Below are 27,305 nucleotides of genomic sequence, written 5' to 3' on the forward strand. Positions count from 1 at the left end.
GTTTTGTTGACTGTTTCTTTTGCTGTGCAAAAGCGTTTTATCTTGATGAAGTCCCAATAGGTCATTTTTGCCCTTGCTTCCCTTGCCTTTGACGATGTTTCTAGAAAGAAGTTGCTGCGGCTGAGGTCGAAGAGGTTGCTGCCTGTGTTCTCCTTTAGGATTTTGATGGACTCCTGTCTCACACTGAGGTCTTTCAACCATTTGGAGTCTATTTTTGTGTATGGTGTAAGGAGATGGTCCAGTTTCAGTCTTCTGCATGTGGCTGTCCAATTTTCCCAACACCATTTGTTGAAGAGACTGTCTTTTTTCCATTGGACATTCTTCCCTGCTTTGTCAAAGATGAGTTGACCATAGAGTTGAGGGTCCATTTCTGGGCTCTCTGTTCTGTTCCACTGATCTATGTGTCTGTTTTTGTGCCAGTATCATACTGTCTTGATGATGACAGCTTTGTAATAGAGCTTGAAGTCTGGAATTGTGATGCCGCCAGCTTTGCTTTTCTTTTTCAACATTCCTCTGGCTATTCGGGGTCTTTTCTGGTTCCATACGAATTTTAGGATTAGTTGTTCCATTTCTTTGAAAAAAGTGGATGGTATTTTGATGGGGATTGCATTGAATGTGTAGATTGCTCTAGGTAGCTTTGACATCTTCACAATATTTGTTCTTCCAATCCATGAGCATGGAACGTTTTTCCATTTCTTTGTGTCTTCCTCAATTTCTTTCATAAGTATTGTATAGTTTTCTGAGTACAGATCCTTTGCCTCTTTGGTTAGATTTATTCCTAGGTATCTTATGGTTTTGGGTGCAATTGTAAATGGGATCGACTCCTTAATTTCTCTTTCTTCTGTCTTGTTGTTGGTGTATAGGAATGCCACTGATTTCTGTGCATTGATTTTATATCCTGCCACTTGACTGAATTCCTGTATGAGTTCTAGCAGTTTTGGGGTGGAGTCTTTTGGGTTTTCCACATAAAGTATCATATCATCTGCAAAGAGTGAGAGTTTGACTTCTTTGCCGATTTGGATGCCTTTTATTTCTTTTTGTTGTCTGATTGCTGTGGCTAGGACTTCTAATACTATGTTGAATAGCAGTGGTGATAGTGGTCATCCCTGCCGCATTCCTGACCTTAGGGGGAAAGCTGTCAGTTTTTCCCCATTGAGAATGATATTCGCTGTAGGTTTTTCATAGATGGCTTTTATGATATTGAGGTATGTACCCTCTATCCCTATACTCTGAAGAGTTTTGATCAAGAAAGGATGCTGTACTTTGTCAAATGCTTTTTCTGCATCTATTGAGAGGCTCATATGATTCTTGTTCTTTCTTTTGTTAATGTATTGTATCACATTGATTGATTTGCAGATGTTGAACCAACCTTGCAGCCCAGGGATAAATCCCACTTGGTCGTGGTGAATAATCCTTTTAATGTACTGTTGGATCCTATTGGCTAGTATTTTGGTGAGAATTTTTGCATCCATGTTCATCAGGGATATTGGTCTGTAATTCTCCTTTTTGATGGGGTCTTTGTCTGGTTTGGGGATCAAGGTAATGGTGGCCTCATAAAATGAGTTTGGAAGTTTTCCTTCCATTTCTATTTTTTGGAACAGTTTCAGAAGAATGGGTATTAATTCTTCTTTAAATGTTTGGTAGAATTCCCCTGGGAAGCCATCTGGCCCTGGGCTCTTGTTTGTTGGGAGATTTTTGATGACTGCTTCAATTTCCTTAGTGGTTGTAGGTCTGTTCAGGTTTTCTATTTCTTCCTGGTTCAGTTTTGGTAGTTGACACATCTCTAGGAATGCATCCATTTCTTCCAGGTTATCTAATTTGCTGGCATAGAGTTACTCATAATATGTTCTTATAATTGTTTGTATTTCTTTGGTGTTGGTTGTGATCTCTCCTCTTTCATTCATGATTTTGCTGATTTGGGTCATTTCTCTCTTCTTTTTGATAAGTCTGGCTGGGGGTTTATCAATCTCATTAATTCTTTCAAAGAATCAGCTCCTAGTTTCATTGACCTGTTCTACTGTTCTTTTGGTTTCTATTTCATTGATTTCTGCTCTGATCTTTATTATTTCTCTTCTCCTGCTGGGTTTAGGCTTTATTTGCAGTTTTTTCTCTAGCTCCTTTAGGTGTAGGGTTAGGTTGTACATTTGAGACCTTTCTTGTTTCTTGAGAAAGGCTTGTATTACTATATACTTTCCTCTTAGGACTGCCTTTGCTGCATCCCAAAGATTTTGAACAGTTGTGTTTTCATTTTCATTGGTTTCCATGAGTTTTTTTAATTTTTCTTTAATTTCCTGGTTGACCCATTCATTCTTTAGTAGGATGCTCTTTAGCCTCCATGTATTTGAGTTCTTTCTGACTTTCCTCTTGTGATTGAGTTCTAGTTTCAAAGCATTGTGGTCTGAAAATAGGCAGGGAATGATCCCAATCTTTTGGTACTGGTTGAGACCTCATTTGTGACCTAGGATGTGATCTATTCTGGAGAATGTTCCATGGGCACTAGAGAAGAATGTGTATTCTGTTGCTTTGGGATGGAATGTTCTGAATATGTCTGTGAAGTCCATTTGGTCCAGTGTGTCATTTAAAGTCTTTATTTCCTTGTTGATCTTTTGCTTAGACGATCTGTCCATTTCAGTGAGGGGGGTGTTAAAGTCCCCCACTATTATTGTATTGTTGTCGTTGTGTTTCTTTGCTTTTGTTATTAATTGCCTTATATAATTGGCTGCTCCCATGTTAGGGGCATAGATATTTACAATTGTTAGATCTTCTTGTTGGATAGACCCTTTAAGTAGGATATAGTGTCCTTCCTCATCTCTTATTACAGTCTTTGGTTTAAAATCTAATTTGTCTGATATAAGGATTGCCACCCCAGCTTTCTTTTGGTGTCCATTAGCATGGTAAATGGTTTTCCACCCCCTCACTTTCAATCTGGGCGTGTCTTTGGGTCTAAAATGAGTGTCTTGCAGACAGCATATCGATGGGTCTTGTTTTTTAATCCAATCTGATAGCCTGTGTCTTTTGATTGGGGCATTTAGCCCATTTACATTCAGGGTAACTATTGAAAGATAGGAATTTAGTGCCATTGTATTGCCTGTAAGGTGACTGTTACTGTATATTGTCTGTGTTCCTTTCTGGTCTATGTTGCTTTTAGGCTCTCTCTTTGCTTGGAGGACCCCTTTCAGTATTTCTTGTAGGGCTGGTTTTGTGTTTGCAAATTCCTTTAGTTTTTGTTTGTCCTGGAAGCTTTTTATCTCTCCTTCTATTTTCAATGAGAGCCTAGCTGGATATAGTATTCTTGGCTGCATATTTTTCTCATTTAGTGCTCTGAATATATCCTGCCAGTCCTTTCTGGCCTGCCAGGTCTCTGTGGATAGGTCTGTTGCCAATCTAATGTTTCTACCATTGTAGGTTACATATCTCTTCTCCCGAGCTGCTTTCAGGATTTTCTCTTTGTCTCTGAGACTTGTAAGTTTTACTATTACATGTCGGGTGTTGACCTATTTTTATTGATTTTGAGAGGGGTTCTCTGTGCTTCCTGGATTTTGATGCCTGTTTCTTTCCCTAAATTAGGGAAGTTCTCTGCTATAATTTGCTCCAATATACCTTCTGCCCCTCTCTCTCTTTCTTCTTCTTCTGGGATCCCAATTATTCTAATGTTGTTTTGTCTTATGGTATCGCCTATCTCTCGAATTCTGCCCTCATGATCCAGTAGTTGTTTATCTCTCTTTTTCTCAGCTTCTTTATATTCCATCATTTGGTCTTCTATATCACTAATTCTCTCTTCTGCCTCATTTATCCTAGCAGTTAGTGCCCCCATATTTGATTGCACCTCATTAATAGCCTTTTTGATTTCAACTTGGTTAGATTTTAGTTCTTTCATTTCTCCAGAAAGGGTTTCTCTAATAACTTCCATGCTTTTTTCAACCCCAGCTGGTATCTTTAAAGTGATGATTCTGAACTCTAGATCCGACATCGTACTAATGTCCGTATTGAGTAGATCCCTGGCATTCGGTACTACCTCTTGTTCTTTTTGTTGAGGTGATTTTTTCCATCTTGTCATTTTGTCCAGAGGAGAATAGATTAATGGAGAACAAAATGCTAACAGGATAACAACATCCCCAGAAAATATACTCTAAACAAATCAGAAAAGACCTGAAGCAGGGGGAAAAGAAAGGGAAAGAGAGGAAAAAGAAAAAAAAAGAAAGAAAGAAAAGGATAAAAACAAATAAAAATAGAACAAAACAAAAAAAAAACAGAATATGATCAAATATGATCAGGCTGGTACATAGATCAGTGCCACACACTAGATTTTGGGTGTATTTTGGTCTGTTAGAAGAAAGTGCCTCCCCAATTTTTTTTTTAAATATTTTATTTGACAGAGAGAGAGAGAGAGAGAGACAGTGAGAGAGGGAACACAAGCAAGAGGGAGAAGCAGGCTTCCTGCAGAGGAGGGAGCCCGATGCGGGGCTCGATCCCAAGACCCTGGGATCATGACCTGAGCTGAAGGCAGACGCTTAACGACTGAGCCACCCAGGTGCCCCCTCCCAAAATTTTAAAGAAAGAAAAACTTGTATATGTACAAAAATAAGGGTTGATATGAAGGGATGGAATATGACTGTAAAGATAAAAATTATAAAAAATTTTATAAAAGGAATTGATAAGAAGTTGTTTGAAAAAAGAAAGAAGAGGATTAAAAAAAAAGAAAAAAAAAAGGGAGAGAATGTGATCAGGCAGGAGAGTAGAAAAAAACCATGCACTAGAGATTTAAGATATATTTTGATCTGTTAGAAGAAACTATCTCAAAATTTTAAAGAGAGAACAACTTATATATATATGCCAAAAGTATGGGTAACTACTATGAAGGGATAGATTATGACTCTAAAAATGAAAAATAAAAATGTTTTTTAAAAAAGAGATTGATAAGATGTTGGTTGAAAAAGGGAAAAAGAAAAATTCAAAAAAAAAAAGTTAAAAATAAAATTAACTTTGAAAGACTAAAGAATCATGGTAAAAAAGCCATGGATTCTATGTGCAGTATTCCCCTAGCACTGGAGTTCTGCCGTTCTCATTGATCGGTAAACTTGGTCTTGGCTGGCTGTTCTCGCTGATCTTCTGGGGGAGGGGCCTGTTGCCGTGGTTCCCAAATGTCTTTGCCGGAGGCGGAATTGCCCCGCCCTTGCCGGTCTGGGCTAAGTAATCTGCTCGGGTTTGCTCTCGGGAGCTTTTGTTCCCTGCAAGCTTTCTGTACAGCTTTGGAGGCTGAGAGTGAAAATGGCAGCCTCCCAATCTCTGCCCCGGAGGAGCCGAGAACTCGGGGCCCCGCTCCTCAGTGAGCCCCCAGAGAAAAGCAGTTAGTCACTCCCGTCTCCCCGGTCTCCGGCCGCACTCTGTGCTCACCTGGCCTGTGACCGAGCGTTTCTATATCTGGCACCCGACTTGTGTGGAGTCTCCAAACCCAGCAGATCCCTGGGGTGCGCTCCCGTACCGCTCCTCCCGGGGGAGGAAGGGGAGTCTCCCCGGATCTGCCGCTTGTTGGGTCCCTGCTGGAGGAGCAGTGGCCCGACTGTGCCCCGGATCACGGTTTATGGCAACCCCGAGCTGAAAGCCCGCGCCTCTGCTCTGTCTCTGCAGCCGGCTTCCCCACTCTGGTACCTGGGAGCTCTGCTGCACTCAGGCACCCCCAGTCTTTCTGTGACCCCGAAGGTCCTGAAACCACACTGTCCCGCGAGGGTTCCACCCCCCGCCTAGCCACTGGAGCGACGTCCCTCAGTGGAGCAGACTTCTAAAAGTTCCGATTTTGTGCTTCGCTGCTCTATCACTTGCCAGAAGCGGCCGACGGAGGCCCCTCCCCCGCCGTCTATCCTCCCGAATATCGCCTCGGATTCACTTCTCCGCACGTCCTACCTTCCAGAAAGTGGTCGCTTTTCTGTTCAGAGAGTTGTTGCTATTCTTTTCTTCGATCTCCTGTTGAGTTTGTAGGTGTTCAGAATGGTTTGATCCCTATCCAGCTGAATTCCTGAGACCAGACGAAATCCAGGTCTCCTACTCCTCTGCCATCTTGCTCCGCCCCCTGTCTGGCAATTTTTTAAATCCGCACATGCAGCTTTATAAACCTCCTCACCCTGAGTAGGCTATATGAAACAGTGTTTTAAGAAGGCATTCATTGTGTTTTGATCTGCCTTTCTATTAAAATGTGTCCAAGATTTGGACCTTGTGTTTAAATTTATCAGAAAGTGTAAAATATTTTCATCTTAAAGACATAGACACTACGCTGTCACCACGTTATACAACCTTTTACAATAATTATTTTTAAAAATGATGGGTAGTGATAGGAATTTCTAACTGTCATGAGACGTTTTGGAGGCTGATTTTCTTTAGCTGTGCATGCGGCTGTGGTGGAGTGAATGTGGGAGCCTGGGGGGTGTAGCATTGCTTATATGGCACCAAAAAAGGCAGGAGCCAGTGAGAAGGTGATGGTGGTAAGGGGAGGGGTAGAAATACGACCTCCGGTGCTGTCTCTCACTGATAACCTCATACGTGCTCCCCCCACACGAAGTTATCGGGCCAGCTCTAGTTGGCATCTCATGCTCGAAAGCCCGCCCAGCACTTTTGCTCACAAAGAGCCGTAGAATCTTTGAAGGTTTGTAAGATGGGAGGATCTCCCTCTGGCTTCCCTGGTTGCCCTGGAGGAACCAGTTCAGTGTAGGTGTGCATGTCATGGGCAGACCCTGCCCTCCAGTAGTCAGAGGATTCTGAGAGCAACACCCCCCATGTGTGACTTGCCTCCCAGGCTCATACATCCCTTCTTGTAACTTGGACAGCAGCCCAAGAGACATCCATTCGCAGATGCAGTAGTGGAGGTGACAGGCAACGAATACATCAATCACTGCCTGATGAATTACTTTGAGCAGAAAGGTTCTTTTTTACTGTATTTGAAGCCAGATACCATTAACATTATGTTGAACCATAAGAAATTGCCATTGTTGTAGGTCAGAATGGTGCAAAATTAGCAGCATTGTATGCTTCCACATAATGCTACCGCTATCTCCCATTTCCTGGGTGTTTACTGAGTAGCGGGCATGAGCGAAATGCTCATATAACATGTCATCTACTCCTCCCAGTTAGTTGTGAGGTGAGCTCTGTTATTATCTCCATTGTACAGGCAAGGAAATAAGTCCTGAGGAGGATGAAGAAGGTCTTAGACGCCTAGTCACTGACAACGCCTCAGCTCATACTAGAGCATCCTTCAAAGCAAGCCCCTCTCTTAAGAATCAGCACGCTCCAAGTTTGGAACGGAATTGGGTCTTCCCATAAAGAAATGGCTTTTCCTTTGAAGAAATATCTTCCAGCATTATACCACAGTGTTAACTAAGATCCACTTCCTGATTATTTATTCTTAAATACCATTTTTTTTTCATTCAGCAATTACTGAGTGCCTACTCTATGCCAGGCAGTGTTCTACAACTGAAAAAACTCTAAAACAGCACGGTGTTCCTCATCTCTTTTTTCCTCATCTCTTAATTGGCCACAGCGATAGGAGTGACCTTTCGTTATAACCTTGTCTTTTTTCATTTAAGGAAAAATGCTTATCGTTAATTGTTGATTTTTAAATATTCACTTCATGGCTCATCAAAGGTTCTGAATCTCAATTGCTTATGGCTTTCTGTATTTTTAAAGCATATCTTTAGCCTTGATGTCACATTATTCCTATGCAGATTTATTTCCTTTCTGAATTACCAAAGATTATAAACTCAGAATATCTTTAAAGAGATTTTTGTGACTTTAAATATTATATGCAAGTATTATATATAAAAAACATATGTAGCATATTATTGTATGTATATCCAAATGGCTATCAAATTGAGTTCTAAGAAGTAAAATGTGGTATGATACTTATTAACACTAGGCCTTAAACACGTCTCAAGAATATACTGCTTCTCAAGCTTCAGTGGTAAAGAACCAGTTATTTATACTCGATCATTTATCAGTACTTTTGCAAAATGAATGAGAATTAATTACTAGAAACGTGAAATGAAAAAATGAAATAGAAAGGTCATATGAAATGCAAGCAGAATTCTTTTTTTAAGATTTATTTATTTATTTTAGAGAAAGAGAGAGGATGAGCAGGAGGGACAGAGGAAGAGGGAGAGAGAATCTCAAGCATACTGCTTGTGGTGGGGCTGGATCTCATGACCTTGAGATCATGACCTAAGCTGAAACCAAGTGTCAGACTCTTAACCGACTGTGCCACCCAGGTGCCTCCCCCCCTTTTTTTTACTACACATAGATTCAATAGACATGAAAATACTGTTAAACTGCAATACAGGTGTCTAAAACACAGAGCACGTCTTGAGCAGCACTATTCTATAATGTCCAGGAAACCTCACCTCCACTTCTGTTAAGACTCCTGTCACTGTTTGGCTTGTGCCAAAAGAAGTGTTTATGTCTCACACCTTCCCTGTTGTATTCTTAAGTTACTTGAAGGCAGCAGTATTGACATCTCACTGAATTCTTAACCTCCCATGATATTTCACACATGCCTCACAGATTCATTGAATTATTCAATGAATATCAGAAAATCTGCCCACATGAGCCCCAAATTAATGAGTTTTTTGTTTTGCTTTTGTTGATTGGCAAGAGGTGCATTTTTGGTTACTAATTTCAGGGAACATTATCATCTACTTGGAGATGTTTCTGCTAATCATCTTAATAGTCTATCATTTCAAGGAGGGATCTGTAATTAATGAAAACAAATGAAATCCTCTAAAATGATAAAGCTTTCAAGAATAATATAGCTACCTTTGGAAGTAATAACCCGAGAGATTTCTAGGAAGTTTTCTTGAAAGTACTAAGAACGTGCAGCAAACCCAAGGCTACTTCTTTTCTTCTTCCCCCTTTTCATCTCATAAGCTAAGGCTTTATTAGAAGGGTGAAAAGTGATGTGGTAACTAAGCATGTGGGCCTTGGGGCAGATCATCCAGTCTTGAATCCCTGTGCTGCCCTTGGGGTTATTTAATGTCACTTGTTCAGTTTCCTTATCTGCAAAATGAGGATAAATACTACCAGCACTACCTCCCTAGAGCTGATCGTAGGGTTGAAGGAGGTCATGTACATAACGTGGACTCTGGTACAGAGAAGAAGATTCCAGACTGCTGGGTGGTACAATGATGGCAGTGAAGCTGGTGGTAATGACGGTGCTGATGACAATGACAACAGATGGAGCCTTTACAGCATGTTTTAGATGTGCTTGCAAGCCAGGGAAGGACGAGAGCACCACCCGCCAGCAGCCATAACATGGAACAGTATGAGTATCTCAGTTTGTCACATGTACTTGCAAAATCAGCATCTGAGGGCAAAGACAGTCATGATGGGGGTATTCTTATTCATGGTGACACCTGAAGGATGTCAGGAGTCTCTCGCTGTAATGCCAGCCTTTCAACCTGTAAAATTAAAATCAGAAAACTAGAAATGTTTTCTGATAATTTAACCATAGTCAAGCTGTTCTCCATTGTGAAAAGAGAGGAGGCACGGGATCATTATGAAATGAGCTCACTTCCTCCACAGTTCCATAGCTTCTATTCCCAGCTGGTCAGTTCTCTTCGCGTGTGTCCTGGGTCACTGACTGCAAGACTGCCCACCATGGGGTCCCCAGCTGCCACCTGATGTAGCTCCTGAGCTTCTGCCCCTGAAAAAGTGGACAGTGTCAGTGCCTTTGAACAGAAACCCCCAGAAATATACCTCTTTTTCAACAATGTTAGATTTGTTGATTCACTGCACTAAGGAAAGACATATACAATGGGAAGTATGGGGGCATCCCGACAAAAAGGTGTTACAAAGAACTTATGGTAGGATTTGGCCTATTTTAGGTGATTTGGGGGAGAGTGAAAGGAAGTGGGGCTTTGGTCTGGACTGGATGTTGAGCTGATTCTGTGCTTGGGGGTCTTAATAATTCTCACCTAGAAGGCAAGAAGAAGAGAATGATGTTAAAACTATGGTTGATAAAAAAGCAGTCATCCATATTAGCCAGAATAGGGGGATATATGTTCATATTCATGATTTGAGCAATGTTCATGCTTTTGTCTGTGTCTGGATGTGATTATGGAGTGGTCTTTGTGTGTATGTGTGTGGCTTCTTCAGGATTAGAGCAGACTTACCTGATGTTAGTATTCTTTGAAATTGTTTACAATTGACAAGAGAACACTACAACTTAGCTGTGAGTACCAGGCCAGCTGCTAGCTTTCCTTTCCTTTTCCTTTTTCTTACAATAAAGGGATGCCCAGAGTTTATAGATATTATCCTTTCTAATGGAAACAGTGCACTAAATGAAGAGTTGTTTCCAAAAAAAGTCACGATAGTTCAAATGCCTTATCTACCAAATATAGGTATTAGTGGTGCTTTTCAGTATTGATGCTACCCCCCCACCCCCCACTGCCAAGAGTCACTTTCCTGGCTTATGGTGCCTGCAACACATACAGTCTGGCCTTTCTGACTAACAACAGGGCCTCAATCTACTTTAGTTTTATGTTAGTTTCAGACATTAGGGTTTAGACATCTTATAGGTTGGGTTTAGACATCTTATAGGTTGAGCCCTTTCAGTTGCCAAAGTAAATTTCTGGAGGTAAAAGTCCTTAAGTTTTCTCATTCATTTAACTATCTTAAAGATATCTAGCAATTCTATGCTTAATTTAATATCTTTTCCATCTACGTTCTGCTGATCTTACAAAATGGATAATGGCAGAACCATTCTCAAACGTCGGCAGAGATTTAAGAAATACTTCACACAAAGGACCATTTTCTTCCTCAATAATGTTTTTTTTTTTCCCCTTCTGGTTATCTGGTTATTCACATTAACTGTTTTTTGTTATTAGTCCATTACCACTATCATCAGTAGCGAAGCATTTTTGAAGGGGGTTAAGTGACTGTCAGTGCGTCAGAGGAGACTGAGCCAGTTTGTCAGCTCTTCCATGTTGGTGCTTCATGGAATCAGAAGAACTGAAAATGCTATGATCCTGGGGCTAAGATTCGGGAAGGAGACAGAAAACTCTGTGTGGTATTGGAATAATGTAGAAGGTTCTAGAAGTCAGACCTGGGCTTGATTCCATCTCTGTGATACACTAGTATCTATGTGAACTTGGCAAGTTTCTTCCCTCTTTGAACTTCAGTTTCTCACTTACTAAATGGCAGAACTAATACCTACTCTGTAAAGTTATTAGAATTACCTGAGAAATCGTGTATACTGGAGTAAGCCCTGCCATAAAATGGGGAGAAGGAAGTATGAGAAAGAATGAACTCCAGAGGCAGATTGCCTTTCAAGCCTTTTTGGAATTGATAAGCCATTATGGCAAGATTGCAGGATACAAGGTTAATATCCAGTAGTCAGTTGCATCCCCATATACCAATAATGAACAAGTAGAATTTGGAATTAAAAACACAGTATTATTCATATTAGCACCCACAAAAATTAAATACCTCTAACAAAATATGTGTAAGATCTACATGAGGAAAATAAAACTGATAAAAGAAATCAAAGAACTAAACAAATGAGATATTTCGTGTTCATGAGTAGGAAGACTCAATGTTGTCAAGATATCAGGTCGTCCCAACTTAATCTATAGATTCATTGTAATCCCAGTCAGAATCCCAGAAAATTATTTTATGAATATGGACAAACTGACTCTGAAGTTTAAATGGACAGGCAAAAGATCCAGAATAGCCAATATAATATTGAAGGAGAAGAACAGAATTGGAGAACTGACACTACCAACTTCAGGACTTACTAGAAGCCATAGAAATCAAGACAGTGTGTTACTGGCAAAACAATAGACAAAGAAGTCAATGGGACAGAATATGGAGCCCAGAAATAGACCCACATAAATATAGTCAAGTGATCTTTGACAAAGACGCAAAGCCAATACAATGAAGCAAAAATAGTCTTTTCAACAAATGGTGTTAGGACGAGTGGACATCCACATACCAAAGGGGGAAATAATGAATCTAGACATAGACCTTACATCCTTCACAAAAAGGAACTCAAAATGGATAATAGACCTAAATATAAAACACAAAACTATAAAACTCCTAGGAGATAGCATTGGAGAAAACCCAGATGACCTTGGGTTTGGTGATGACCTTTCAGATAAAACATCAAAGGCACAATCCATGAAAGAAATAATTGATAAGCTGGAACTCATTAAGATTTAAAACTTTTTCTCTACAAAAGACAGCACCTAGAGAATGAGAAGACAAGCCACGGACTGGAAAAAAATATTTGCAAAAGATATCTGATAAAGGACTCTTATCTAGGGGCACCTGGGTGGCTCAGTCGGTTAAGCGTCTGCCTTCGGCTCAGGTCATGATCCCAGGGTCCTGGGATCGAGCCCCACATCGGGCTTCCTGCTCGGCAGGAAGCCTGCTTCTCCCTCTCCTGCTCCCCCTGCTTGTGTTCCCTCTCTCGCTGTCTCTCTCTCTGTCAAATAAATAAATAAAAAATCTTTAAAAAAAAAAAAAAGGACTCTTATCTAAAACATACAGTGAACTTTTTAAAATTCAACAATAAGATGATGAAAAACTCAATTAAAACATGGCCAAAGGGGCACCTGGGTGGCTCAGGTGACTCTTGATTTCAGCTCAGGTCATAATCTCAGGGTCATGAGATCGAGCCCCACATCAGGCTCTGCGCTCAGCAGGGGTCTGCTGGAGATTCTCTACCTCTCCCTCTGCCCCTCCCCCCTGTGCTCTCTCTCTCTCTCTCTCTCTCAAATAAATAAATGAATCTTAAAAAAAAAAATCATCAAAGACCTGAACAGACACCTAACAAAGAAGACATACAGATGGCAAGTGAGTTTATAAAAAGGATGTTGATCAACATAATGTCATTAGGGAATTGTAAATTAAAATAACAATGAGATGCCTCTCCATACCTATTAAAATGGCCAAAATCTAAAACACTAAGGACATCAAGTGTTGGTGAGGATGTAGAGCAATAGGAACTCTCATTCATTGCTGGTGGGAATGCAAAATGATACAGCCACTTTGGAAGACAGTGTGAAAGTTTCTTATAAAACTAAAGACACTCATACCATTCAGTTCAGCAGTTGCACTCCTTGCAGCTTGCCCGAATGAGTTGAAAACTTACGTCCACATAAAAACCTATACATGAATGTTTCTAGCAGCTTTATAATTAACTGCCAAACCTTGGAAGCAACCAGGTTGTCCTTCAGGAAGTGAATGGATATTCATGGTACATCCAGAAAGTTAAATATTGTTCAACACTAAAAAGAGACGAGCTATCAAGCCATGAAAAGACATGGGGGAACCTTAAATACATATTACTAAGTGAAGGAAGCCAACCTGAAAAGACTATATACTGTATGATTCTAACTATATGACATTCCAAAAAGGCAAAACTACGGAGACAATAGAAGCATCAGTGGTGACTAGGGTTTAGGGGGAAGGGAGGGATGAATGGGTGGAGCACATAGGATTTTTAGGGCAGTGAAACAACTCTGTATGACACAACACCAAGAGTGAACCCCAATGTAATCTGTGTCATTGTCAGTTCATTGCTTTATAACAAATTCACACTCTGGTGTGGAATTTTAATAGTGGCTAAAAAAATAAAAATAAATCATCTTGCAATCACATCATACATTTATAATCTCCTTCTTTTCCTTCTTTTTTCTCTTCATTCCTCTTTCACTTCTGTCCTCCCTCCATCTTCTTATTTTTCCATTGTCCTTTTATTGCTTTGCTAAACAAAAAGAGGGAAGAAGAATGGATGGATGGGTCAGTGAGTGGATTTGACACCATGACACATTTTTCTTAAGAGTATGAGGTTAAACTGTTGTTAAAAAAAAAGCAATCATCCTCTAAGCAAATAATATTTTTCAGAATATGTTATTCGCTTTTAAGCAAATGATAATTTATGTTCCATTAAGATCGGCTCACTCATTACTCTGAAACTTGAAAGTCACTATTTTATCTATCTTTACCAAGCACGATTTTCACTCTTTCTTTCCAAACTCAGAGTAGATGTCTATGTATATATGAATCAAGTGCTTTCCAGAGTCTGCAAATTAATGAGGTACCCATCCAAAGAACAATCTTTGTAAATTAAAACATTTCAACACAGAAACAAAAAAGGAAATCTCTTGTAATCGCATGCAACCATAAAATAAAGTTAAAAGCCACTTGGAATACTTATGTAATTGACAAATAGTTGCAAAGATCCTTTCCCCCTATAATATTCATATATTACTACGAAGACTTTTTCACATTGATATTTGGTTCAGAGAATCTTTGTGCTCTTCTCTTTTGTAGTATCACTTAAGATGTTCTAAGTGACCTATTATTATATTTAATTACACAGTATAATTTGTAAGAAGTTTTTCTTCAAGTGTTACTTAAAAAAATCTCAGTATAGGTTGCCCTTTCCTCTTCCTCTTAACTTCCTCCTATATTAAAACTAAATGTCCCTTCATTCTGTCAATTTAGTGTGAAGAGCCAGAAGGAGTTGAGCACATTCATTTTAGCACCGAAGTGTGGCTAGAAATTCTCATGGAAAAGAGGAGAACATCTTTATTGAAAGACATGGCCCCAGTTCTTCTTGGTAATCTTTGGCAATTCTTTGCAACCCATTCTGGTTCAAAAGAGGAATTGGCTTTCCCTAAGAGTATTGTGTTTGTTAATATCAAGTGTTCAAATAATTCTTCATACCAAAAAATGCTATCCCATTACATTTGCACATTTCTGTTCTGTGAAGGTTTGTGCAACCAGCTCCAACTTGACAAGCATCGACGCATTAAAGAAACTTTGAAATAGCGTGATATAGAAATCAATGACCTATTTTACCTACTTTTTTCACTTTATTTCTCATGACAATATTTACAAAGCCAAAAAGAATAACGTAATGAACCCCACTGTGCCCTCCCATATCGCCCAGCTTCAACATTTCATTAGCATGTGTCCAGTCTTACTTTGTTTGTATCCCTAGGCATGGCACTGCACACACACATGATTAATTTAAAAACAATACCATACATCATATATTGTATCCATAAGTATTTTAGGATGTACCTCTTAAAAAGCAAGACATTGTAGTTTTTTATTTTTTATTTATTTTTTTCTTTAAATTTTTATTTAAATTCTAGTTAGTTAACATATAGCACAATATTAATTTCAGGGGTAGAATTTAGTGATTCATCACTTGCATATAACACCCAGTGTTCATCATAACAAGTGCCCACCTTTATACCCATCCCCCATTTAGTCCATCCCCCACCCACCTCCCTTCATCAATCCTCAGTTTCTTCTCTATCATTAAGAGTCTCATATGTTTTGCTCCCCTCTCTTTTTCCCTCCCATATGTTCATCTGTTTTGTTTCCTAAATTCCACATATGAGTGAAATCATATGGTATTTGTCTTTCTCTGACAGTTTTTTACTTCACTTAGCTTAATACTTTCTAGCTCTATCCACATCATTGCAAATGGCAAGATTTCATCCTTTTTGATGGCTGAGTAATATTCCATTGTATATTTATACCACCTCTTCTTTATCCACTCATCTGTTGATGGACATCTGGGCTCTCTCCATAATTTGGCTATTGTTGATAATGCTGCTATAAACATTGGGATGTACGTGCCCCTTTGAATCAGTATTTTTGTATCCTTTAGGTAGATACCTAGTAGTACAGTTGCTGGGCCATAAGATAGTTCTATTTTTAACTTTTTTGAGGAACCTCCATACTGTTTTCCGAGTGGCTGTACCACTTTTCATTCCCACCAACAGTGTAAGAGGGTTCCCCTTTCTTTGCATCCTCGCCAACATCTGTTGTTTCCTGTGTTGTTAATTTCAGCCATTTTGACTGGTGTGAAGTGGTGTCTCATTGTGGTTTTGATTTGTATTTCCCTGATGTTGAGCAATGTTGAGCATCTTTTCATATAGACACTCTGTTTTTTAAAATATAACCATTATCATCACACACCCACATGCACACACACACCCAGACATACTCATACACACCCTAAAAATTAGCTAATCACTTAAATAACCAGTCAGTGTTAAGGCCACACCAGTTTTCTCTCATTTTTTTTTGTTTGTTTTTGTTTTTCCAATAGATGAATCAAGAGCCAAATAATATCCACACATGGCATTGGTTGATGTGCCTCTAAAGTGTCTAATGATCTTTAGCTTTCCCTTTCCTCTTTTTTTCTCACCATCTGTTGTCGATGAAACCATACCATTTATCCATTGAATCCTTACATTTTGGGTTTTGCTAATGGCATCCTCACTGTGTCATTCACCAAGCTCCTCTAATTTGCATTTTCTGAAAACCAGTAGTTAGATTGAGAGGCTTGATCTAGTTTAGGTTTGCTTTTTTTTTGGCAAGAACACTGGTGCTGTCCTTCCCATCTCAGAGGAAGCGTGTGATACTCACTTGTAATCTTTGGTCTTTATGAAATCAGTACACTACAATTATCCATGCTCAGAACTACTTTCCATGCCTCGATTGTCCTGCATGTGTCAGTCTTTAGTTCCTGTCTTCAGAGAACTCTTAATTCTGTCAGAGCCAAGACAACTCAACAAGGAATTATAGGTCACTGTCACAACTCCAGGGATAGTCACAAACTACCTTTGCAGTTACCAGAGGACATGATTTCCAAAGCAGTGGTTCCAAAACCTGTATGGATGACCTTTGAAATTATCTTGAAAAATACAGATTTTCAGACTTTGTTCCAGTATATTTTGATTCAGCAGAACGAGAGTGGGACCCATGAAAGATGAGAGTGGTAAAGAGGTAGACAGGGAAGGAAAGCCAGATCCCAAAGCCATCTCCATGACTTTGGACCTGATCTGGTGGACAGTGAGGAGCCAGTGGAGTGTTTTAAGTGGAGGACTGGAAGGATGAGTGGGTGGGAGTAGGGGAGATAGGGGGCAGGAAGGGCAATGACCAGGCTGTTGCTGTCTTCCAGTAAGATACAACTGTGGCCTGAAGGACAAGGTGATGACACTTGGGATGCAGAAAAGTGGATGGATAGATATACAAGAGGTAGAATCAGCATGGCTTGTCATTCCACTGAATGAGAGCTGAGGGTGGTAATGAAAGTTGTATCAATGCCCAAGACCTGGTCCTTAATCTTCACGGTGAAATCTGGTATTAAGTATATTTGTGAATTTTACATTTCTACATGTAACTCATGGTATCGAAATAGTGTTTTGTTTTTTTACCACTTCACTAATTTGGGGTTTGAAAACAGGAGTAATTGGGGTTCTCCAGAGAAACAGAACCAATAGAGAGAGTGAGAGAGAGAGAGTGTGTGTGTGTGTGTGTGTGTGTGTGTGTGTGTTTGTAAAGAGATTTATTATAAGGAGTGGCTCACACGATAATAGAGGCTGAGAAATCCCCAGATCTGCAGTTAGCAAGGTGGAGACTGGGGATAGCCAGTGGTCTGGTTCCAGTTTGAGCCCAAAGGCCTGAGCACCCCGAGAGCTGATGGTGTAAATTCCATGCAAAAAGCCAGCAGTCTTGAGACCCGCCCAGAGCTGAACTTTTTATTCACTGCCAGCAGCAAGAAAAGATCAGTGTCCCAGCTCAGTTCAGCCAGGCCGGAGTTCCTTGAAGGGTCGGGCTTTTTTGGTTCTGTGCAGGCCTTCAACTGATTGACTGATGCTACCTGCATTAGGGAGGACAGACTGCTTTACTCAGTCTATTGACTCAAATGTTCCTCTCACCCCAAAACACCCTCCCGGACAAACCACAATGTTTGACTAAATATCTGGACAGTCAAATTGAGGCATAAGATCAACTGTGACACATGAAAAAGTGCTCAACATCATTTGGCACCAGGGAAATCCAAATCAAAACAACCTCAATGAGATACCACCTCACACGAGTCAGAATGGCTAAAGTTAACAAGTCAGGAAATGACAGATGTTGGCGGGGATGCGGAGAAAGGGGAACCCTCCTACACTGTTGGTGGGAATGCAAGCTGGTGCAGCCACTCTGGAAAACAGTATGGAGGTTCCTCAAAAAGTTGAAAATAGAGCTACCCTACGACCCAGCAATTGCACTACTGGGTATTTACCCCAAAGATACAAATGTAGGGATTCGAAGGGGTACATGCACCCCGATGTTTATAGCAGCAATGTCCACAATAGCCGAATTATGGAAAGAGCCCAGATGTCCATCAACAGATGAATGGATAAAGAAGAAGTGGTATATATATACAATGGAATATGCAGCCATCAAAAAAATGAAATCTTGCCATTTGCAACGACGTGGATGGAACTAGAGGGTATTATGCTGAGCGAAATAAGTCAATCAGAGAAAGACATGTATCATATGATCTCACTGATACGAGGAATTGTTAATCTCAGGAAACAAATTGAGGGTTGCTGGAGTGGTGGGGGGTGGGAGGGATGGGGTGGCTGGGTGATAGACATTGGGGAGGGTATGTGCTATGGTAAGCGCTGTGAATTGTGTAAAACTGATGAATCACAGACCTGTACCCCTGAAACAAATAATACATTATATGTTTAAAAAAAAAAAAAGTGGGAAAGGAAAAATGAAGGGGAAGAAATCAGAGGGGCAGACGAACCATGAGAGACTATGGACTCTGAGAAACAAACTGAGGGTTCTAGAGGGGAGGGGGGTGGGGGGATGGGTTAGCCTGGTGATGGGTATTAAAGAGGGCACGTTCTGCATGGAGCACTGGGTGTTACATGCAAACAATGAATCATGGAACACTACATCAAAAACTAATGATGTAATGTATGGTGACTAACATAACATAATAAAATAAAATTAAAAAAAAAAAAGGTTAACTGTGAAGAAGCCATTCTGCTCACCCCAGGTACAGGTGCAGTGGTAATTTTACCATTTGTTGGGCTTTTGGTATTCTAATATCAATCCGAACTACAGTCCCACCTCACGTGCCATCCTAGCAGTAAATCAGTAACATCTGTCATCTCTCCAGCTCCCTTGCTCATTTACAAGGTGTTTGGGGCTTGACAAATTCCTAACAGAGATTCTCCAACTCTTTCCTGTTTATGAAATAGCATCAGATGAAAGTAACGCAGCACAGCCCAAGATGGCAGGCTTAAGAGCTGTGCACGCTCTGTTCGTGGAGTTCAGTATAGAACGTTTTTCATTTCCCTGGTTACTTTTAAAAGCAAAATGAAATGAAGCCTGAACATTTCAGTGCTAAACAGCTGGAGGGTTGTTCCTACTCTCCTCCTAGATACAGCGAGGCATCGCTATTTGTTTTCTTTTATTAAATGTCTCATTGCCTCTGAAACAGAAGTAGATATTACAGTTGGCATGGACCACAGGAGCCTGCAGCAGCAGCTCACTTCTCTGTCGCCCATACCTGGAGCTAGCTTGCCTGCTTGTTCGGAGACATGTCAGCTTCAAGTTGCTATTGACCTTATTGTTTACTCTGCTTAAGTAAACATCATTTTAATATTTTCTCATCTGCCACCCCTTACAGCTTACATTCATGCTGTGGCACAACACGGGGGAGAAGGAAAGGTCTTTTAGGCTGAGCACTTAATTAGCTCCCAGGCCCCAGGGGGAAGCATCGGATAGAAATACAGCTAAAAGTAGGGTAAAGAGTAGCCATACCTGAGAGACAGCCATTGATGATCAAGAAAACATTGACCATCTTCTTATGAGGCCCATGTTACTAAAATTGTTTTGGGGGGCGGCGCCTGGGTGGCTCAGTTGGTTAAGCATCTGCCTTCGGCTCAGGTCATGATCTCAGGGTCCTGGGATCGAGCCCCACATCGGGCTCCCTGCTCAGCGGGGAGTTTGCTTCTTCTTCCTCTGCCCCTCCCACCCCACTCATGCTCTTTCTCTCTCTCTCTCTCTCAAATTACCAAATAAAATATTTTTTAAAAAATTGTTTTGGAATTAATGACTATTTTGAATCATGTATATGATAGTGACATGTTTGTATTGTTAATTTCTGCTAGTACCCCTGTTTATTCAGGTACCCTTGCTGATGTCTACCCGAGGCTGTTTTTCTTTTCTTTTTTTTTAGAGATTTTATTTATTTATTTGACAGAGAGAGACACAGTGAAAGAGGGAACACAAGCAGGGGGAGTGGGAGAGGGAGAAGCAGGCTTCCCGCAGAGCAGGGAGCCCGACGCAGGGCTCAATCCCAGGACCCTGGGATCATGACCTGAGCTGAAGGCAGGCGCTTAACGACTGAGCCACCCAGGCGCCCCCCAAGGCTCTTTTTCTTTTGCCCCAGTATATACATCATCCTCGGTGTAAATAAAAGAATGGCCCCACAGTGAGGTTCTTAGTCCCTTCCTGGCACTGTCAGGTGACCACATTGTCATTTAGCGCCCCCTGACTGTGTTGTTTTAAATGCAGTCACCATCTTGTTAAGACTCATTGGAGGAGGAAATTTCTCATACAATGAGGTATTATTATAAAATAAGAGAGTAAACCATGATATAAGATATAGTTACACAGATTTAATTATAGATTATATTATACAGATATAGCTATAGTTATATAGTTATATAGGTATAATATAGAAATAAGGTCTAGATGTATATGGAGATGTCAATTATAGATATAATTCAATACTGTATATAGATATATAGGAGTATTGTAATAGAATAAAAGAAAAATCCGTTCTTATTGTGAAAACATAAAACACAGGAGTTTCTGGAAATAACGGTAGCCATTCTGGCTCATTGCTGCGGAGCTGCCACAATCCAGCCCCGTGGATGTTGGCTAAGAGGTGGGGCAAGCTGGGAGCTCATGGGTAGCTCTTTATCTTCTGAATGCTCTGGAATCATTTTGACCATGAATTCACTTAGGCCTGTGCGTGAGCCACAGTCACCTCTGTCTTATAGCCTAAGGTGGCAATAAAACTTGCATTTTAAATCCGTTAAAAATGCTTGTTTATCAAACACCACTCCCCCCATTACCCTGCTCCCCAGGGTGGTCAGCAGGCACCACTGAATGAAGGGCTCCCTCTTCACGGCTAAAGCTGGGATCCCCCTTAATCACCACCAACCCCAGTCCCGTCCCACAGCTGTTGCGTGTCCCCTTGACTCTCCCATGATTCTGGCCATGGCCGTGGAGAACAGCCCCACTGTGTGCCGTGGCGCCTTGGGCTCTCTCCCCGTTTCTCCCTTCAGGCTGCAGCCCACAGGTTGGACAGAGGTGTGGGGCCTGCAGGTGCCTCCCAAAGTGAGACACAAAATAGGGATAAATGTGCCTGCTTCCCATCCTTAGGGATGACTCAGAAGCACATTCTACATGTTTCTCAGAGGGTCCCCAGCAGGACCGAGTGCTGCCCTGGATAGTAACCTGAGTATGCTCAGCCCTGTACTACTTACCTCCTTTCTCTACTCTCGCTTTCCCACCCCTTTGCCTCTGTGACCAAAATCATCTGAAAATAATCTCCCTCCATCTCTGCTTTCACAGGATCAAACGGAGGCAGTGCCCAGAGGTAATTGCTCTTGTGGTTGGGCATATATCCCTTCTAAGCATTTTTCCAATGAGAGAGAGAGATTTTAAAACTTTTTTTTTAAATCAGTGTCAGTTATGGATATGCTCAAAGAGTTCTACTAGGCTTTTCTGGAAAGCAGTCCTCTGCCTTTGGGTGTACCTTACATTCCCTTTTCCCCAGCAGAACCCTCGCGATACCCATTGGTATTTTCCTACAGACTAAAATTGCATTCCTGGATTGCTTCTTTCTGATTTTTGTTTCAATGTGAGGTACTATCTGGTAACATCCCACTGTGGGGGATGTTAACACCCGCCTCCACCCCGCCATCCTCCTAAAACATGTGGGGACAGAGCCACCCCTGCTCCACCTGCCCAGCGGGGTGTCAGGACGTGTAAGAGTGCAGCTCGTGTCTTTGCTCAGGTTATTATGTATCCATAACTTACCTCAGCTTCAGATACTTGGTCAGTTGTACGAATCTTCTGGAAGCTTCTTGCCTCTTCTAGTCAGAGTGAGCCACAGGTACTCTGGTCTTCCATCTCCGTCATCCTTTGCTCTCTCTTGAACTGTTTCCCCTGCTTCCTGTGCCTCATGTTTTTCCTTTCTCAGTTGACTCCCTGATTGTGATGGAGCATGTCTCTAGTTGCTTCCTAAGAGAGCATATGGAAGAGGTAAATTTCTAGAGACATTTCTGAACATGTCCTTCTTCACCCACACACCGGCTGGGTGTATATGTTAGTTGAAAACCATCTTTCAGAATTTCAGGGGGATTGCTTCATTGTCTTCTACCCCCAGTGCTGCTGTGAAGCCGTTCAAAGCCATTTTGAATCTTGGTCCTTTGTGTGTGACATAATACTTCTGTCACCCCTACCAAAAGCTTGTAGGGCCTTCCTATGTCCCCAGGGTTCTGAGTGTTCATGGTTCCACTTTGGTGAGCAGCCCCTCAGTTCTGCGGGACACTCCACGTGCATTCTCTGTCTCACATCCTTCATTTCTAGGTGATTTTCGAGATGATTTCTCCTGTTGTTTCTTTCTGGAATCCCATTTGTTTGTGTTGAACCCCCTGGTCCAGTCCTCCTTGAATTTTCCTGTCTCCTGTGTTTTCCATTTCTTTCTGTCTCTCTCTCTTTCCTACCACCCCCTGTTCAGTTGGTCCTTCTCCAGAAAGTGTTTGAGAAGCACTGTGCAGTGTGATCCACCTCATTCTTCCTTCCCTTGTTTTAACATTGTGCTTCTTACTTTTGCATCTCCTAGTGGTGTTACAAACCTAAAGGCCTAGCCTCTTACTTCCTGAACTAATCGGTTATATTTATTTCCATTGACTTCTATACAGTTCCTCTTCATACATTCCCTTTGTTGCAACAGCCTGAAAGACGTATGCAAAATTCTTGTGCATCTGTGTATTTTAAGAACCATTTTCTCTGTCCAGTCTCTCCTAGTCCTCTGCTCACTGTTTATATCTACATTTGGGAATCATCCTTTCTCTTTTATAAATTTGAATTAGACTTTCTCAAAGATGCTTCAGTTCCCTTAGCTCCATTTATTTAGATTCGTTTTCCAAGAAATTGTGCCTTTTTTTGAGAGAGAGAGGGAGGGGAAAAGAGAGGGGGAGATGGGGGGAGGGGCAGAGGGAGAGGGAGGATCTTAAGCAGGCTCCACCCACCTCCAGCGCAGAGCCCAACTCGGGGCTTGATTCCACGACCCTGAGATCATGACCTAAGCTGAAATCAAGAGTCGGATACTTAACCAACTGAGCCACCCAGGCGCCCTGTAATTTGTGCTTTTCCTAAAGGTGCTCACTGTGGCCTTTGCCAGTGAACCCCTGTACTGTCCTTTCACTGCTTTTGAAAACTGTATTTTTATTTTAGAATTCAGGTAGTTACTTTTTTTTCCTTTGGCGATCCCTTTTTTTTTTCCCTGTATGTGTCACTTATATGTCATAGCAGTAATGAATTATATGTTGCAGCCCTTTGAAACAATATTTGGGAGAAAGAATTGGGTAAGAACATGAGTTTGTTCCAATTTCGCACAACTTTTTGTCTTCATTGTTTGCCCGTCTAAAGCTCCCATCCATTTTTAGGTAGACTCATTTCTGTTCCCAGGAATTCGCTGCAATGCGGTTACATTTACATATATTCATTCCAGGCAACCAAAAAAAAAAAAAAAAAACCCCAAACTGAAGACTTTGTCTAATTTGTTTCCTAATTGAGATCACCTGTTTCATATTATTTATAAATAAAATTGGGAAAGTGATGCCAAAATCAGGAAAGCAGTTGTTAATCAGAGTTGAAAATGGCAGTCAGTGACGCCGTCACCTTTTTCTCAGTGGATTTTGTAGCTGACTGGAAGCAAACCCTCAGTGGATTGCAGGGTTTTTATTTCAGAGCTCTGTGGATGAGCAGCAAGAAGACCGTCTGCTCCAACCGTCACCATAGGCTGGGATATCTGTGCTTTTCGGTATCTGTTGCTGCTGATTCACCTTTTCTTTTCCATTTATAGTGCTTATCTTCCAGTTGCCAAAACTGCCTTTATTTGCAGTTTCTGACTCGAAAGAATCTGGGTATATCCAAGTAATAGCTCAGTCAGTACAAACTGACATTTCTTATTTTGCAAGGCAGTTTCCTCGTGGCAGAAACTGGATGTCAAATTAGCCCAAATGAGCCCATTATTTCTTAGATTAAATGGTCCCATAGTTTTCTCCAAGATCTCCCAGCTGGAGCAATTTCCCTTTGATCTGTGAGATCTTCTTTCCACGTTTTGCCAGTCCTCCTTTTTAACTCCTACCACACTGCTTTCAGAGCCTCTCAGCTGAGAACAATCTCGAGCGCTCAAGGTGTTGACAACTCAAAGGCTGGTGCTTACATGGGTTCAGGTTCATTTGGCAGTTACCAGAACCAGACAAGAGGACACAAGGACGCCCCGCTTAATCCACTGCCAAACCAGCAACATTCCCAACTTCTCTTCTGCAGCAACTTCTCAGATTTGAAGAGGTGCCAAGACAGTTTGAAGAGTTTCTCAAGTTTGGCTTTGGAGCATAAATTAAGATTTGATTGACTTCTCTCTAGTGATTTAGTAAACTTCTCTTGTTCAGAGAGAAGCTACTATATAAATCTGTGAAATTTTGCTGCAAGGGAAGGTCCTAAGGAGAGAAAACCCAGGCTTCTCATTGTTCATTAGGACTTATTAATGTTACCTAATATTCATTGTATCGAGCACCTGACGGAGAGTCTTTTCTGAGCAAAGTGCTGTGCAGGAGGTACATATTTTCAGTGTGTATCTTTATTAACTTAGATGCTTCAATGTGTGGTTGATATCTGGTGAAGGAATTTTTAAAAATCCACAACTATCCCATCCTTTTTTAGAACTAGGTTATATTGGAGAAGTTTTGGTCTGGCTTTTCTCCCTGCCTTCCCCTTTCCCCAACATAGTCAAGCCTCCATCATTATCCCCAGTGAAGGGGATCATTGGTGCGGATAATCCAAATCCCCAGCTAATCCTCTCTGTGGGGTGGGGTCACAGGCCCACCACTCAGGGCCATAGGCTTCATCACACCTGGGGCATGACCATGGCTCCCTCCTGGGACATAGGGCAATGTGTGGACACTGAGGAATAACTCCCAGGGCAGGAGGATAATCTGCAAGGCAAATAGTCCCACAGGGATCATCAGGAGCCCCTAGTCCAGGAACAAAAAAGGGGCAGTGTGTCTTCCCTCCTAGGCTCAAGAGCTGACCCTCTTGCCCTGGAATTTAGGGACTCATTGGTATTCGGTGATGGTCCAGTCCAAGGCCAGCCTGAGAAAACTTGCCATCAATATATAAGTGACCTCAGATTAGACATTAAAGGGGAGGATGGTTCTGCTCAACCACAGGCATAGACGGTAAAAAGGAGTAAGACAGTCATTCAGGGTTCCTGAAGCATCACACTGCATCCAAGTGCTTGGCTCCTACTCAGAGGGAGACCTTGAGAGACCAGTAGTTAATATGCAACTACTCCTTGATTCTTAAGCTTTTGGGGACCTAATTCTTTGAATTTGAGTTTAAGTACATTATAGCCAAGACGGGTACCGTACAGCAAGATTCTTTCTCATTTGAAAGTCTGTCAGTCAAATTGGTCATTTGGAGCAGTCTTTGACTCTCAGAATGTCAGGAACCTCTTTGAAGGTTTATACAGGGCAAGAAGGAATGATGAGCTGAGAAACAAAGAATAGTTCTTTTTTCCCCCCAGATGGCATTTTCCAGAATCTCAGTATCCAACATGTATCTTAAAATGAGCTTTGGGGGCATCATTAATTTACCTGGTGTAGCCTAGATTTTTAAACTTACGATTACGATTCCCCATTTTGAAAAACCCATTAACTCTTCCTTACTTTAAAGCAGTTTTTGAGGGGCACCTGGGTGGCTCAGTTGTTAGACGTCTGCCTTCGGCTCAGGTCATGGTCCCAGGGTCCTGGGATCGAGCCCCGCATCGGGCTCCCTGCTCGGCGGGAAGCCTGCTTCTCCCTCTCCCACTCCCCCTGCTTGTGTTCCCTCTCTTGCTGTCTCTCTCTGTCAAAAAAAAAATTAAAAAAAAAAAAAAATTAAATAAATAAATAAAGCAGTTTTTGAAATGAAGGGTCTGCCAGTATCTGATATGAGGTGACTTTGGAAAGAAGCCATTCCAGACTTGCTGTCTTCCACTTTCCTTTGAAAGGGAAAACATTAAAGCATTAAATACTTCCACATTTTAAGCTCACGTGTCTCTAAACATCTAAAAGGGAAGAAAATGAATATATCTGCAGATTAACTCTGTGAGGACAAGGCTGTGTAGATAATAATGTCACCTACTTAAATGCATGCTGTGAATTGGGCTCTGCCCCGAACACCTCACAGACACAGCTCATTTCATCTTCTGATCTAAAAAGGGATATAATCAGATGAAGAAACAGGTGCAGAGGAGTTCAGGGACTTAATCCGGACCCCAGTGCTGTAACGTCCCTGTGCCCAGCGTGGTGGCTGCTGCATGACTGGGTTTCCCGGGATGTGGCTTGCAATGCAAGGTTTGGACTCCAGCAGTCGTGTGGCCCACATGGCCAGCTGAGCCTCCAGGCTGCTCTCCCACCCTCCCCGCCCAGATGCTGAGCCAGCTGAGTTGCTTTGCCTCTGTGTGGAGCTGTTAGCAGTCCCTTAACCCAAATCCAGTAAACAAAAGTCAAAAAACCAGAGCGAACCCTGGAAACTACACTTTTCCCACAGAGTCCATCCTTCCATATTTTGCTTCAGCTGAGTAAGGTTGAAAGTGGGGCCTGTCAGACCTTCTGGAAGTGGTTGGCCTGCTCCCTTATAGCTGCCATGCCGTTGCTTGCAGCTCAAGATGCAGCCTCAGCTCCTTCCCTCCATGAGCCCAAAAGAAGGGCCTGGTATCGACTTGGGTTTTGGAGAAGAGCTCAACCAGCTTCATAGTCTGAGCAGATTTAGGGCTTTCTATGTGGCCTTTTTTTGTGGGTCCTCCCCCTCAGCTTGCTGGTCTACCAGGCTGGTTGGTCACGATTACTAAAGCTACGCTCAGTACCCCAAGCAGGAATGCCAACCTGTAAAAATTGAATATCACATGACTTTAAATGCACATTCCTTATAAAATTTTTAAAGCTCGCTGGATTTTATTAGAATATGTGAGCCAGACTGAGTATATTAAATTTATGAGTCCAATTGATGCAGTACCATAATAATTCAATACAATATGCTTATGTCATTAAGCTCATAAAGAAGATTCTCTGAATAGCTGTAATGAATAGTTCCGATTCTGTAATCACAGACTAACATTTTCACCCTGATGAATTTTAACTGGGAGCTCTCAGAATTCT

At 41.4% G+C, this 27,305-nt stretch overlaps 1 protein-coding gene and 1 long non-coding RNA gene across 4 annotated transcripts in view; one reads left to right on the plus strand and one right to left on the minus strand.

The window, feature by feature from the left end:
- The window catches only part of KIF16B (kinesin family member 16B), a 297,963-nt gene that overhangs the window by 260,251 nt on the left and 10,407 nt on the right, over positions 1-27,305 (plus strand). The window lies entirely within an intron of this gene.
- On the minus strand, positions 9,560-22,331 carry LOC118523779 (uncharacterized). Its single transcript, XR_004911259.2, has 3 exons — positions 21,913-22,331; positions 13,647-13,747; positions 9,560-9,682 (listed from the first exon to the last, which is right to left on the minus strand). It is a non-coding gene; the product is annotated as an uncharacterized LOC118523779 (long non-coding RNA).

The sequence above is a fragment of the Halichoerus grypus genome, chromosome 10, assembly GCF_964656455.1.
Source record: "Halichoerus grypus chromosome 10, mHalGry1.hap1.1, whole genome shotgun sequence".
In the NCBI taxonomy this organism is placed as follows: Eukaryota; Metazoa; Chordata; class Mammalia; order Carnivora; family Phocidae; genus Halichoerus; species Halichoerus grypus.